The following is a 12920-nucleotide window of genomic DNA, read 5'->3' as shown; positions in this document are numbered from 1 at the left end:
GATCAAGGCAGCCAAAAAAGTGAATTTTGGTGTTTCCAAAGCTTATATTGGAGTTAGGAAAGTGGCTCCTCCCCTAGAAGGTTTTTCTGTGGATTTGTGTTCAGTTGTAGAACTGATTGTGAGGGAACAAAGGCTTCACAAAGTGTCATTGCCATCCTTACAACTGCTGTTAAAGCTTGACGGAAGAGCATTTTGGTGTAATGAAATTATATGCTGCCCATGAATTTTTTTTACTGATTTTGTATATCATCTGAAAAGGGAATGTGCTAATTCAGATTTAATGATCCAGGGTTTTTTAAATTTCAAATCACCATCACTATGACTGTGGAATTTCATTGCTCTCACAAATAATTCTTTGTTGGCAAAGCTGTCAATATAATGTTGGTAATTTGTTGAAATGAGGTTGGTGATGGGTGGTTTCTCCCTTGACTGATTGCAAACGTTTTGTATTTTTTGAGAATTAAGTGATATTTATTTCAGTATGATTCTGTTCAGTTTTAGATCACCCTGGGGTTATGTCACAATGTTGTGAGAACTAAATAGTGGCACTGTTGTTGTTACCACATTTCAACATCTCTGTGAACCCTAAGCTATAAGCTACACTTAATTCCATTGAAGAATTTTTGTTTCAAATACACCAACTCAAAGTTGATTTTACTGCAGGGAATTTAACAATCGATGTCTTGTCTACAATGGTAAAAACATTTTGCAAAACACTGAAATGCAAGAGTCACACGAAATCATTGCAACTCTTTTTCCACAAGAAAATCTATGCTATTTATACCACCAGGACAACATGTAAATGTTGTGCATTTCCTATGTGCCCAATCTTTTGTAATAAGCCCCCCCTAAATATTTTGAGGTAGTTGGTACATGTATTAAGTGAAATTAAGTGTGGTTGAAATTTCACCTAGGCTTATTTTATGTGGTTGTTTTTTGTTATATAGTGCAAAGAATAAGGTTTTTTGTTAAGAGAACTATTTGGAAGCAGCCTTGGAACAGGTGATTATGGATATCTGTTGATTGATCATGCACCAATGCTCATGAGACACTTCCTGTCCATGATAGAATTTAGTCAGCAAGGCTTTGAGATATCCCATAAGGACCAATGCCAGCTTTGGCTCAAAGCCTCAAGTCATGATTGCCATGGAGAAGCATCCTCAAGTAAGTTGACCTTCCATTATACAGTATATTCCCAATTAGAAAACTGTTCATTAACACTGCCAACCTAGTTACTGTTTTTGTCTTGCACGCATTACATGTTAAATCCATTCCCCTTTATTCATATTTTTTCTTTTTGTAGTCAAATGCCTGTTTTATTATTTTCCTTCGTCATTTTGTTTCTATACTTCTTGGTTTATTTTATCCCTAGTGCAGTCTCTTCATATTTGGCATGGTATCTGCCTTTCATATCTGTTAATTTTACAAGTGTGTCCATGTAATGTGCTATGCCTATGCCTATACATTTCAATGAAGCATGTGAGAATCAATAATTATGAAATGTATTACTTTTGTTTTCCTTTGCTTATGTTTTCTTTTTCTTTTAGTTTACATATTAACAAATTTCCTGTTATGATCTGTGGCATTGCAGTTGAACAAATGCTGTTGCATTTTTATACAGAATGTTGTTTATGTGTCTCTGTCTCCGAGAAGCATTAAAATCAATTGAAGATACATGTAACTCATTTGATTGAAACAAAATTACTGGTCAGTCTTCATGTATAAAACTGTGATGGACTTTCCTTTGATGAATTTTTTCTGTCATGTATATACATGCCTGTATCTAAATAGGTAAAAGCTTTATATTCTCTTTACAAGCAACCCATGTCGGCAAATAGAATTAACATCAAGAAAATCTTAAATTCAAATTTCAGCAAAGACTCAAAACCAGAAAGACAGATTCACCTTCCATTTTGCTGGTTGTGGCTGGAAGTCACAGGATGTTTGAGTGAGTGCAGTGTAACCCAGTGTTTTCTTTTTGTAGAGTGAACAAACATAGGCTGTACTTTTGGTGGCACGCCCATGAGTAAAGTGTGACCCAGTGTTTTCCTTATGTAGAGTAAACAAACATAGGCTTTACTTTTGGTGGCACACCCATGAGTGCAGTGTGACCCAGTTTTTTCTTTTTGTGGAGTAAACAAACATAGGCTGTACTTTAGGTGACACACCCATGAGTGCAGTGTAACCCAGTGTTTTCTTTCTGTAGAGTAAACAAACATAGGCTGTACTTTAGGTGGTACACCTATGAGTGCAGTGTAACCCAGTGTTTTCTTTCTGTAGAGTAAACAAACATAGGCTGTACTTTAGGTGGTACACCTATGAGTGCAGTGTAACCCAGTGTTTTCTTTCTGTAGAGTAAACAAACAGAGGCTGTACTTGAGGTGGCACACCAACGAGTGCAGTGTAACCCAGTGCTTTCTTTACGTAGAGTAAACAAACATAGGCTGTACTTTAGGTAGCACACCCACGAGTGCAGTGTAACCCAGCGTTTTCTTTTTGTAGAGTAAACAAACATAGGCTGTACTTTAGGTGAAACACCCACGAGTGCTGTGACGAAACTACTGTGGTTTACCGCTAGACCGCAAGAACTCACCAACGTGTAGTACGTGTTTGTATCTTGTATTACAGAAAATAGCTTCTACATTTTTGCTAGCCACATTGGCATATGTTTTCATTGCATATTGCCTGCTGAACAATAAACGTCTTTTTGTTACTAAAAAGGTACCTGCTGTCTTTACAAGTGCAGTGTAACCCACTGTTTTCTTGTAGTAGACACTGAGACATTTTTAAAAAAATATACTTAGATTGTGTCAGAGTCAAGATTTGGCTGATTTGTGGTAGTGTACTGTTATGTAACTTTACTATGATTTTCAAAATTATTAGTACTTTGTGGAAGCTCTAAGCAAGAGGACTTTCAATCAAGATTTTGGCACTCACACTGAGGAAGTAGACTTGAAAGGCTCAGGTATGTTAGTAGAGCTAGAGTATAAAGTGAACTTCCCTTTGTTTGCTACGTTGAAATGCAAAAACTGGTTAATAAAAAAAACTACTAGTTCCAAAAGTTCCAAAAAATATTTTAGCAAAAATTTAGTGGTTGAAAAGTCGCCAGAGTAGTTTATATAACAAAACTACTTTGTTTTTACATGCCTGAACATTCAAGTTACCAGAGAAAAAAAATTTCTTCAGAAAGATATTTCACATAGGAACCTCTCATAACAATTTTTCTCCCTTCACATTCTTGTTTCTTGCTGTTTTACAGATGTTAAAGCTGACATGGAGTCTCGTCTTGTTGAGTGGCAGAGAGAGTTGGAGGAGCTTTCTGTTTATATCAAGAAGCTGTGCAAGTCGTGCAAAAAGTCTCTACCCAAAGAAGAGGATGCACTTGCAACTTACGTTGCTAACAAACAACTGGAATTGTTGAAGCGGGTAAATGTATCTATCAGAAAATCAATTGGGGTTGTTGCAAGGAGACTAAAAGTGCCAATGGAGTAAATTCATGAATTGAATCTACCAGTTCTTGTTTGTTTGTTTATTTATTTGTTTGTTTGGTTGATATTTAAAAGATTATAGCATATGCTCTGACTTGAAAATATACATGTAAATTATAACCAAACACTAAGACTACTATATAGTAGAGGTGTTGCTGTTAACTGTATTGAAAAGCCTTTTGTTTGATACAGAGCTAACTTCATTTGCTCAATGGTATATTTTCACATATGCTATTAAAAGTTAATTACAGGTCTGCAAAGAATGGAGGGAAATTGCCATGATAACAAGGGAAAAAGTGTTTAAAGAGACAGAGCAAGGAGAGATTGCCCTGTTTGATGTCAAGGTATATTTTTTATATTGCCCTAGTCTTCCATTTTCATCAATTACATACTTGTTCAGATAATGAACAGTCTATTTCCAGTGTTCTTGATTGGAAATTAGCAATCAGGAGTACATGGTGAAACATGTACACTATAATCTGTATTTTTTGAGAGTTAAGTGATATTTATTTCAGTATGATTCTGTTCAATTATAGATCACCCTGGGGTTATGTCACAATGTTGTGAGAACTAAATAGTGGCACTGTTGTTGTTACCACATTTCAACATCTCTGTGAACCCTAAGCTATAAGCTACACTTAATTCCATTAAAGAATTTTTGTTTCAAATACACCAACTCAAACTTGAATTTACTGCAGGGAATTTAACAATCTATCTCTTGTCTACAATGATAAAAAAGAAGAAGTTATCAATCACAGGAAGGAAGCTTGCAAGGTTTCTGCGGTCATGTCATCAGTGGTAGACGAGAACACTTTCTGGGAATCGTCACCCTTAGCCCTTAATTTTTGTCACATTATGTATAAGTATTTGATGTTCAAAATGTCCTCTGAATTTATAAAAATTCAGTTGTCTTGTTAGGGTTTTAAATGCGAGGACAATGATATAAAAGACATGAAAACCTGTGACTATCCTGATTTTAGAGTCTGAACAAACAGAAATCGTGAAACAGGATGGTGAAGAGTAAGTTGGAGTAGAAAAACCGAGACATATAAATGACAGACATTGTTAATCAATTTTCTTACACAGTGGCTAGCTTAAATAAAGAAATAAACTAGTTATAGCTATCTTTAAGTGCCAACAAGCAAAGATTTCACTTCTAAGTGAGTGCTGTTCAATTTGTTTAGAAACTTCATACTCACAAACAAGCACACGGCTTGTGGACTCTCTATTCTGTATCACCTGTTCGCTAGAAAACAATGCATTCCATGTTCTGCATTACATCCTAAAAGTTACCTGCCTTGCAGCCTCGCATCTTTGCGAGTCTCCTCATTGCCAATTTTTTTTTTCTTGTTTCAGCGTTGTTTGTAAAATTGGCCGCCATTTACCCATTTTATAATTTAACAACTGAGGGCTACTTTCAACAGATCAGCCTCCACTAAGTCAGTTTTCATTTTCTGCCATTGTTTTCGTCGAGATATTCACCACTGTCAAGAATGTTATTTTGCACCACATTGTTTCTGTTTTGTTCTACACATTTTCTTTTACATCCATGTCAGTAAGGTTGTTTCATTGTTTATGCCGCCTGCCAACCCGTTTTTACTGTACATGAACAACAATGGCCCGCCTACTCGAACTGCTCATCATTTCAGTCATCGCTAAGTTTATGTTTACTACCTCCTTCCTACCTTCATCATTTGCATGAGTTGAACATTTCAAGTTTTTCAACACAGTCATCTAATATTTTGGGGTCAAGTACATTGTTTACCCTCAACCATCCAGATGTCACCTCAAGCCACTGTGCACCTAGCACATTGATAACCAACATACCTCCTTCATCTCCTTCATTTTACTCAACTTTACTTTTTGTTATTTTGGCTCCAGTTCTTCTGGTTATTTTTTTTTTCGGATTTGTCATTCTTCGCCACATATTTTGTTTTCATCGTGCACCAGGGTGGGTTTCTGGGATGGGATTTTTTTATTATTTTTTTTCATACCTTTGGCAGCAAGCTACCAAAGAAACTCATCCCAGCCTGCCAACAATTGAGTTAGCAACATTTTTGGCAGTGGCTCACATCAGTGATGGCTCATCAGCCCTTACTCGTGTTTTAAAAGAACTTGGTATTGTTCCCAGTAACCCACGGAAAAAACATGTGCAAAACTAGAAAGTGACAGAATTCACCACTCACAAAGAAAGAGTGGAGACCCTGCCAAAAAGAAGTGAAAACAGCTCAGAAATTGAAAGAAAGGTTTTTGTGAGAGACTGGGAGAAAAAAAAAGGACCCTCATATGGGGCTGGAACCTTTTGTATTTTTTCATAAGACCTAAAAGCTATTTTAAATCTTTTCCATTGACTTTAAACTGAGGGCCACCTTCAACAGATCAACCACAACAAAGTCAGTTTTCATTTTCTGCCATTACTTTTGCCGAGATGTTCACCACCGTCAAGAATTTCACTTTCCACAACATTGTTCTTTTGTTCTACATATTTTGTTTTACAATCATGTCAAGAAGTTTGCTTTGGTGTTGCCACCACATTTTTACTGCACATGGATGACAATGGCCCACCTACCTGAACTGCTCATCATTTCCGTCATCACTAAGTATATGTTTACTACCTTCTTCCTACCTTCATCATTTGCATCAGTTGAACACTTCAAAGAACACTTCAAGTTTTCCAACATAGTCATACAATATTTTCGAGCCAGGTGCATCGTCTACTCTCAGCCATCCAAACATCACCTCAAGCCACTGTACACCCAGCACATTGATCCCAAACTTTCTTCATCTCCTTCATTTAACTCAACTTTACTTTTTGTTATTTTGGCTACAGTTCTTCTGGTAATTTTGTTTTTTGCATTTGTCATTCTTCGCCACATATTTTGTTTTCACTGCACACCAGGGTGGGTTTCTGGGATGAAATTTTTTTTCAGAAATTGAAAGAGAAGTTACTGTGAGAGACAGGAAGAAAATGAAGGACCCTTGTATGGGGCTGGAGCCTTTTGAATTATTCAAAGACCTGAGAGCTATTTTAAATCCTGTCCATGGAGTTTAAATTTGATTTTTAACAATTTTCTGTAATTTTATGATTTGGAATGCTAGGAGCACTGTTTCTGAAAAGCTAGTTGAGAGAATGATCTGAAATTTTTGGTGTTGTAATTATTAATAGAGCCATGAAATGAGCCACTTAAATGAAACTGACCATATTTTCCACGCGTTATCAGTTGTTTGCTTCAGGTAATGTTAAGTTTTTTTCTTCATGTTTCCCTGAATAGTTATATGTTTTTACCAATTTTTAGTATGGGCTTCAAAGTGGGTAATTTCAAAGCCAAAGACATCAATATTGCTGGTGTAAAATTTCATTTGGGGGATTGCAAATGGACGGTGTCAGATTTTTAGGTGTAGCTCCTCTGGAATTTGAAGAATTTGTGTCTACTTATAAAATAGAACTAGTGGACTTACTATTTCCACTGGCAGTAGTGAAATGTCTGTATGTAGGACTTGACTGGCCACAACATTGTTTAAAAAAATGACCATTTTAAGACTATTGAGCCACCTCAATAAGCACACAAATCTTTTCTTGTTTTAGAAGAAGACAATGACAAACTCCTAAAGTTCATTCATCAAAACCTTCCACAAATCCTTGTCTGCTAAATGTGACAATGAAATGAATAGCCAAGGTCTTATTTACAATTGACTCAGCAGATGCGAGGCTTAACAATCAAATCCTGAATGAAAGAAAAACTAAGACAACTTAAAATCTACATTTTAAAATAAGCAGGGCATCCTATCAGATTGCTTGTTTGCAGATTTTTTCAGATCCTTACTCCCACTGCCCCCACCCTTATTTTATGGTAAGTATTGGTTAAATAAGTATTCCACTGACTCTGTCAGTAAGACAGTGCCTGGAGGTTGCTGCTTGCAGGGTTGCCATGGATACCTCCTTGCTGTGACAGATTTCTTGCCCAGCTCCCTGCAACCTTTTAGTCACCTCCCAAGCTCATCTATTTGTGATGAGTTTAATAAGCATGAAATCAAAACATTTTCTTCCCAGAATTTGATTCTACAAGTCAGCCAAAAGAAGGAATGATTGTGAGAGGTTCACAGAACACAGAATGCCAAGTAGCAAAGAGCTCCCCAAGATATATACTGTTTCAGCATCCGAAAGGGTATATTTCCGACTTGGAAAAGTTGGTACAGGTAAGAATGTAAATTTTTCTGAATGCACCAGTCAATTCCAGAGTGTCAAGTGCTTCAGGGGTCCAAAAATATGGGAATATAGGACTCAACAAGCTGAAAATATGGGACGAAACCAAACAAAGTTACAAAAATATAAGAGTAATCCAATAGTAACTTACAGGCCCGATGTAAGTTTCTTCAATTTACAGTCACTCTGTTATACTGTTCATTTAACACATTGCCAAAATAAAAGGTTAACAAATGAAAGAATCTTTTTTGGTTTCCAGAATGTCTTTCAAACTTAGTTAGTCCCTTATTTAATTCAGAAAGTCAAAAATGGCAGTCAGTTTTTTTTTCTGGGATCATAATGTCATCTCACTGGCATGAAGTTCCTCCTCTCCATGCAAAGATCAGTAATAGCAAGGGCAATCTCTTCTTTCAGATCAACAATGGTTGAAGATACTAACAAGTATGAGTAGAAAACGCAGCACTGACACTTCTGTGAATACAGCTCAATAGCAAAGGAATAGATTTCCTGACAGTAACACAGAAATTGATTCAAATAATAGCCAATTCGAACACAACTCACCTCTCAACACCAATATGGTACATTCCATGTCACACCACCAAACGCTAAAACAAAGACTGGCTGCAAATTAAAGGAACAATTTGCATTCTGAAGTGTTGCAAATGGATCTTGGTGACACAAGTCTTGAGAAAATTATTGTGGATTTTTAATCGCCAATGCAATGTTTAATTAATTTTCTAAATATTTATTGAATATCCTATGAAAGAAAGTTAAATAAGGGAAAATGTTAACATTCTGACAGCAGGAAATTGATAGTGGATGAGAGGATGATGACAATAATGAAGACTTCTTTTTAAATTGAAAAGTAGTCTGTGTGTTAAATAATGAACACAACTAATGCACCAGTCTTGGAAAAACATGAAGATTTAGTCAAATCCATTCATCAAGTTTTCCTTCCAAATTAAGATGAACTGAAAGACCTGTGTCACAATATGGACACGATAGATTGTTTATTGACATTGATATGACTCAAGTGACATTTGATCATAGTATGATTGGCATCTCTTTTATATTCAGTACTCTCGATAGCTCACTGAACGTATACGATCACGAAAGAGACTCGATTAAAAGCACTTTTGATTGACTCCTGAAGAGCCATTTGTGCATCTCCTGATAGTACACCAAACCAAACATGTTACAACCTGTAATTAACTTCATAACATGTTGTCTAGCCTGTCTGTCTAGCCTGTCTGTCTAGCCTGTCTGTATACTCATTAGTTCCAAACTTTGTACAGTGCTAGTTTTCACATAGATATATAAACTAGGAATTATTTTTAGCAACCAAGATGAATGTCTTTCATCTGAAGACAGCCCAGGCCCACCAAGCACCAAAACCCGTTTTGCCATCCAAAGAAAGTAGAAGAAGGGGAAGAGGCAGAGGTAGGGGCAGAAGTAGAGGTGGTGCAAGGATTGACCCTCTTGGAGCACCTAATGCCTACCAAAGCTACAACCCCCCAGACACAGCCAATCAGCTGCTTCCAGTCACTCCAAGATGTCTGCCAGGGTTTCATCAAACTTGCCCTTTACTGAGAGGTGCTCCTGACTAGGGCTGTAGTTTTTTCTGCTGTTTACCACTGTTGAACTGCTCAGGGAAATCTGAGAACATACCAATCCCTATGGCTGGGCAACAATTGGTGGAAAGTTCACAGAAGGAACATGGAAAGAACCGACCCTGATGAGATAGGAAAGCTCATTGCACTAATTTTGCACAAAGGTCTCGTCAAAGTTAGTTCCTTTCACTGCAACTGCAGCACAGAGTCTTTGTATCATGGATTCTAGGAACAACATAGTGTTGAAATATTTATGATAATGTATGTGTTACAATAGAAGCTGATTGGTTGATTCTCTTTAATGCATGCTTTAAGTTCCCGCCATGTTGTTGTTGTTCGACTAGGTTTTTGATCCTACATGACGATGTACACAAGTAGTGTGTTCAGTTTAGATTAAAAAGTCCTGGATAGTTGTGGCTCGGTTGGTTTATTTTAACAGGTTATGGGCCCAGGACGTGGAGTTGTTGTTATTTAACGCTGTTTTGCCGTAGAACATGACATCGATGTCGGAAACTATAAAGATTGAAAAGCTGAACGGGAAGAATTACCAATCATGGAAGTACAACATAAAGCTCGTTTTAATGGAGCGTGGTCTATGGGGATTTACACAAGAAGGTCAAGAAACTCCCCCAGCAGAAACTGCAACAGCGGCTGTGAAGAATGCCTTTCGATTACGATCCGACAAAGCCAATTCTCTGATTGCATTAAACGTGGAAAAAGGTCTGCAAGTTCACATTTCTTCGGTGACTAACCCACTCGAAGCATGGAAAATATTGCAGAAGCAGTTCGAGTTTGTATCGGTCACACAGATTGTCCGTATAAATCGTAAATTTTACGCGGCTAGCATGAAAGAAGATGCAGATTTGATGCAACATTTAACCCACATGACTTCCCTCGCTGAGCAGTTGTGCGAAATGAATGAGGAAATCTCTTCGAAGAAATTCGCCACCGTGGTGTTAGGAAGTTTACCCGAGTCGTACGATAATTTCCTGACAAGTTTAAACGCAAGAATGCAGATGATCTCGACTGGGAGAACGTCAAAGGATTACTGATCAAAGAATATATGAAGAGGGCGGAAAGAGAACAAAACAAAGAATGAGAACAAAAAAGCGGCCGACAATGCGCTTTTTGTCAATAGAGGAAGAAATTTCAACCGAGGAAGACATCAAGCACGTGGTGGAAGCCGTGGTGCCAGTGGCGGTCGTGGTGCACGTTTTCCGATTTCCAATCCCATTAAAGGTCCTCAGCCTCACCGCGATGAACGAGAAAAACACAAAGGAATCACATGCTTTAAATGTAACCAGGATGGACATATTGTGAAGAACTGTCCGTACAATAACAAACAGTATGACAGCAGAAGAGAAAGTTCAAATATGGCCGAACTCGAAGGAGTTGCACTGATTTCAAGTACGATGAATCGGTCAGATGAACGGTTCATTGACTCGGCAGCGACAAAGCATATGACAAACGACAGAAGCATTTTGGAGAACTTTGTTGAGTACCAACAACCAAAGAATATTTATCTTGGAGACAGCACAATGATTCATGCTCTCAGTGAAGGGAAGGTAAGACTTCCAACAGTAAACAGTTCTCATGATGTTGTTCTAGACTTGCACAAAGTGTTGTTTGTACCAAAATTGACCAAGAACCTACTTTCAGTACCCGCAATGGCATTGATGGGAGCAGAAATTCGCTTTGATAAGGACAAATGTTTGGTATTGAAAGACAGTAAGGAATTTGTCATTGGTCATTTATTGTCTGACAAGCTGTACACAGTCAATACCATCGAGTACGCTCAAGTTTCAAAAACTGACAGTGCACAATCACTTGAAGTTTGGCACTGTAGATTGGGTCATCTAAACTACACCTATGTGAATCAGTTAGTGAAGAAAGAAATGGTTGATGGCCTGAAATGTGAGATAGAAACCCAGCCCCAGAAAGAATGTGAAGCATGTGTACTTGGCAAAATGCAGAAGAAGCCCTTTCCTAAACAGAGCCAACACAGGGCAACCAGACCATATGAGATTGTACACAGTGATGTATGTGGCCCAATGCAAGTGGAATCAAAGGGTGGCAGTAGATACATGCTAACATTCACAGATGATTATTCACGGTACACGACTGCTTACTTCATCAAATCCAAGAGTGAAGTACTTTCAAAGTTCAAGGAATATGTCAATTCCGTTGAGAAACATACTGGTCAGCAGATTATGAAACTGAACATTTTGGCAGAGGATGATGTTAAGGTCCTGAGAAGTGACAATGGAGGAGAGTACACCTCAAACAATTTTGCGAAATTCCGTGGTAAGAAAGGAATTTCACGCGAGTTCACTGTTCCATACTGTCCGCAGCAAAATGGAGTTGCTGAGCGTATGAATCGCACAATTATGGAGAGAGCAAGATCGATGCTCTACCAAGCTAAGTTACCATTGGACTTCTGGGCTGAAGCCTGCAGTACAGCAGTTTACCTTCACAACCAAAGCCCCACAACAGCATTGAAGAATGAAACCCCATTTGAGCGTTTGTTTGGTAGGAGACCAGACATTTCTCATCTGAGAGTCTTTGGCTGTGTGAGTTACGTGCATGTTCCAGATGGTCAGCGGAGAAAGCTAGATGCTAAAGCTCGTAAATCAATTTTCGTTGGATATCCTCCTGGTGTCAAAGGGTACAAACTTTATGATTTAGAGAAGAAGAAGTTTGTTGTGAGCCGAGATGTTCAATTCTTTGAACAGAACTTTGATCATTTTGATGAGATCAAACCGAAGGATGCAGTCCAAGCAGACATGAGAAGCATATTCCTGGACGCAGACCAAGAAACTGAAAGAGTTACCCAGCATTCCGTACCTGAAGAACCTGCAGTTCCAGAAAATGTTGAGCCTGCAGTTCCAGAAAATGTTGAGCCTGCAGTTCCACAGATAGTTAAACCAGTGGGAGTACCAAATGAAGAAGCACCAGTGCGAAGAACATATGAAGATGTTTTCATGGAAGAAGTTCGAAACCTCCCACCAGTAAGAGAGCGAAGAATGCCAAGCAAATTCTGTGATGAAGATTGCCTACTAGTTGATTCAGAGATTGATGAGCCGAAGACAGTTCAAGAAGCATTGAATGGTGAACAGTGTGTCCAATGGAGAGAAGCTATGGAATCAGAGTACTCTTCTTTATTAAAGAATGATACATGGGATCTAGTACCTCCACCTGAAGGAAAGAACATTGTGGGATCTCGCTGGATCCTGAAAGTCAAACATGACGAAGATGGTGGTGTAGACCGTTTCAAAGCTAGACTTGTTGCACAAGGATATTCTCAAGTGAAAGGCGTCGACTATGACGAAGTGTTCTCACCAGTGGCCAGATACACTTCAGTGAGATCGTTGCTTGCGTTAGCTAATGCACATGATTTGGAAATACATCAAATGGATGTAAAAACTGCCTTTCTGAATGGCTCATTGGACTGTGACATTTACATGTCTCAACCAGAAGGATTTGTTGATCCTGACAGACCAAAACCATGTTTGCAAGCTGAAAAAGAGCATTTATGGACTTAAACAGTCAGCTCGTTGTTGGAACACTACTCTTGATGAGTATATGAAATCTGTTGGCTATTGCAAGAGCAATGCTGAT

At 38.2% G+C, this 12920-nt stretch overlaps 1 long non-coding RNA gene across 1 annotated transcript in view; it reads right to left on the bottom strand.

Annotated features, from left to right (window-relative positions):
- LOC145501147 (uncharacterized) overlaps nt 1–12920 on the bottom strand; it is a 68260-nt gene that overhangs the window by 26852 nt on the left and 28488 nt on the right. The gene's annotated exons all lie outside the window — the stretch shown is intronic.

Source organism: Orbicella franksi, chromosome 10, assembly GCF_964199315.1.
Source record: "Orbicella franksi chromosome 10, jaOrbFran1.1, whole genome shotgun sequence".
Taxonomy (NCBI): Eukaryota; Metazoa; Cnidaria; class Anthozoa; order Scleractinia; family Merulinidae; genus Orbicella; species Orbicella franksi.
This window is presented reverse-complemented; position numbering and strand designations above follow the sequence as displayed.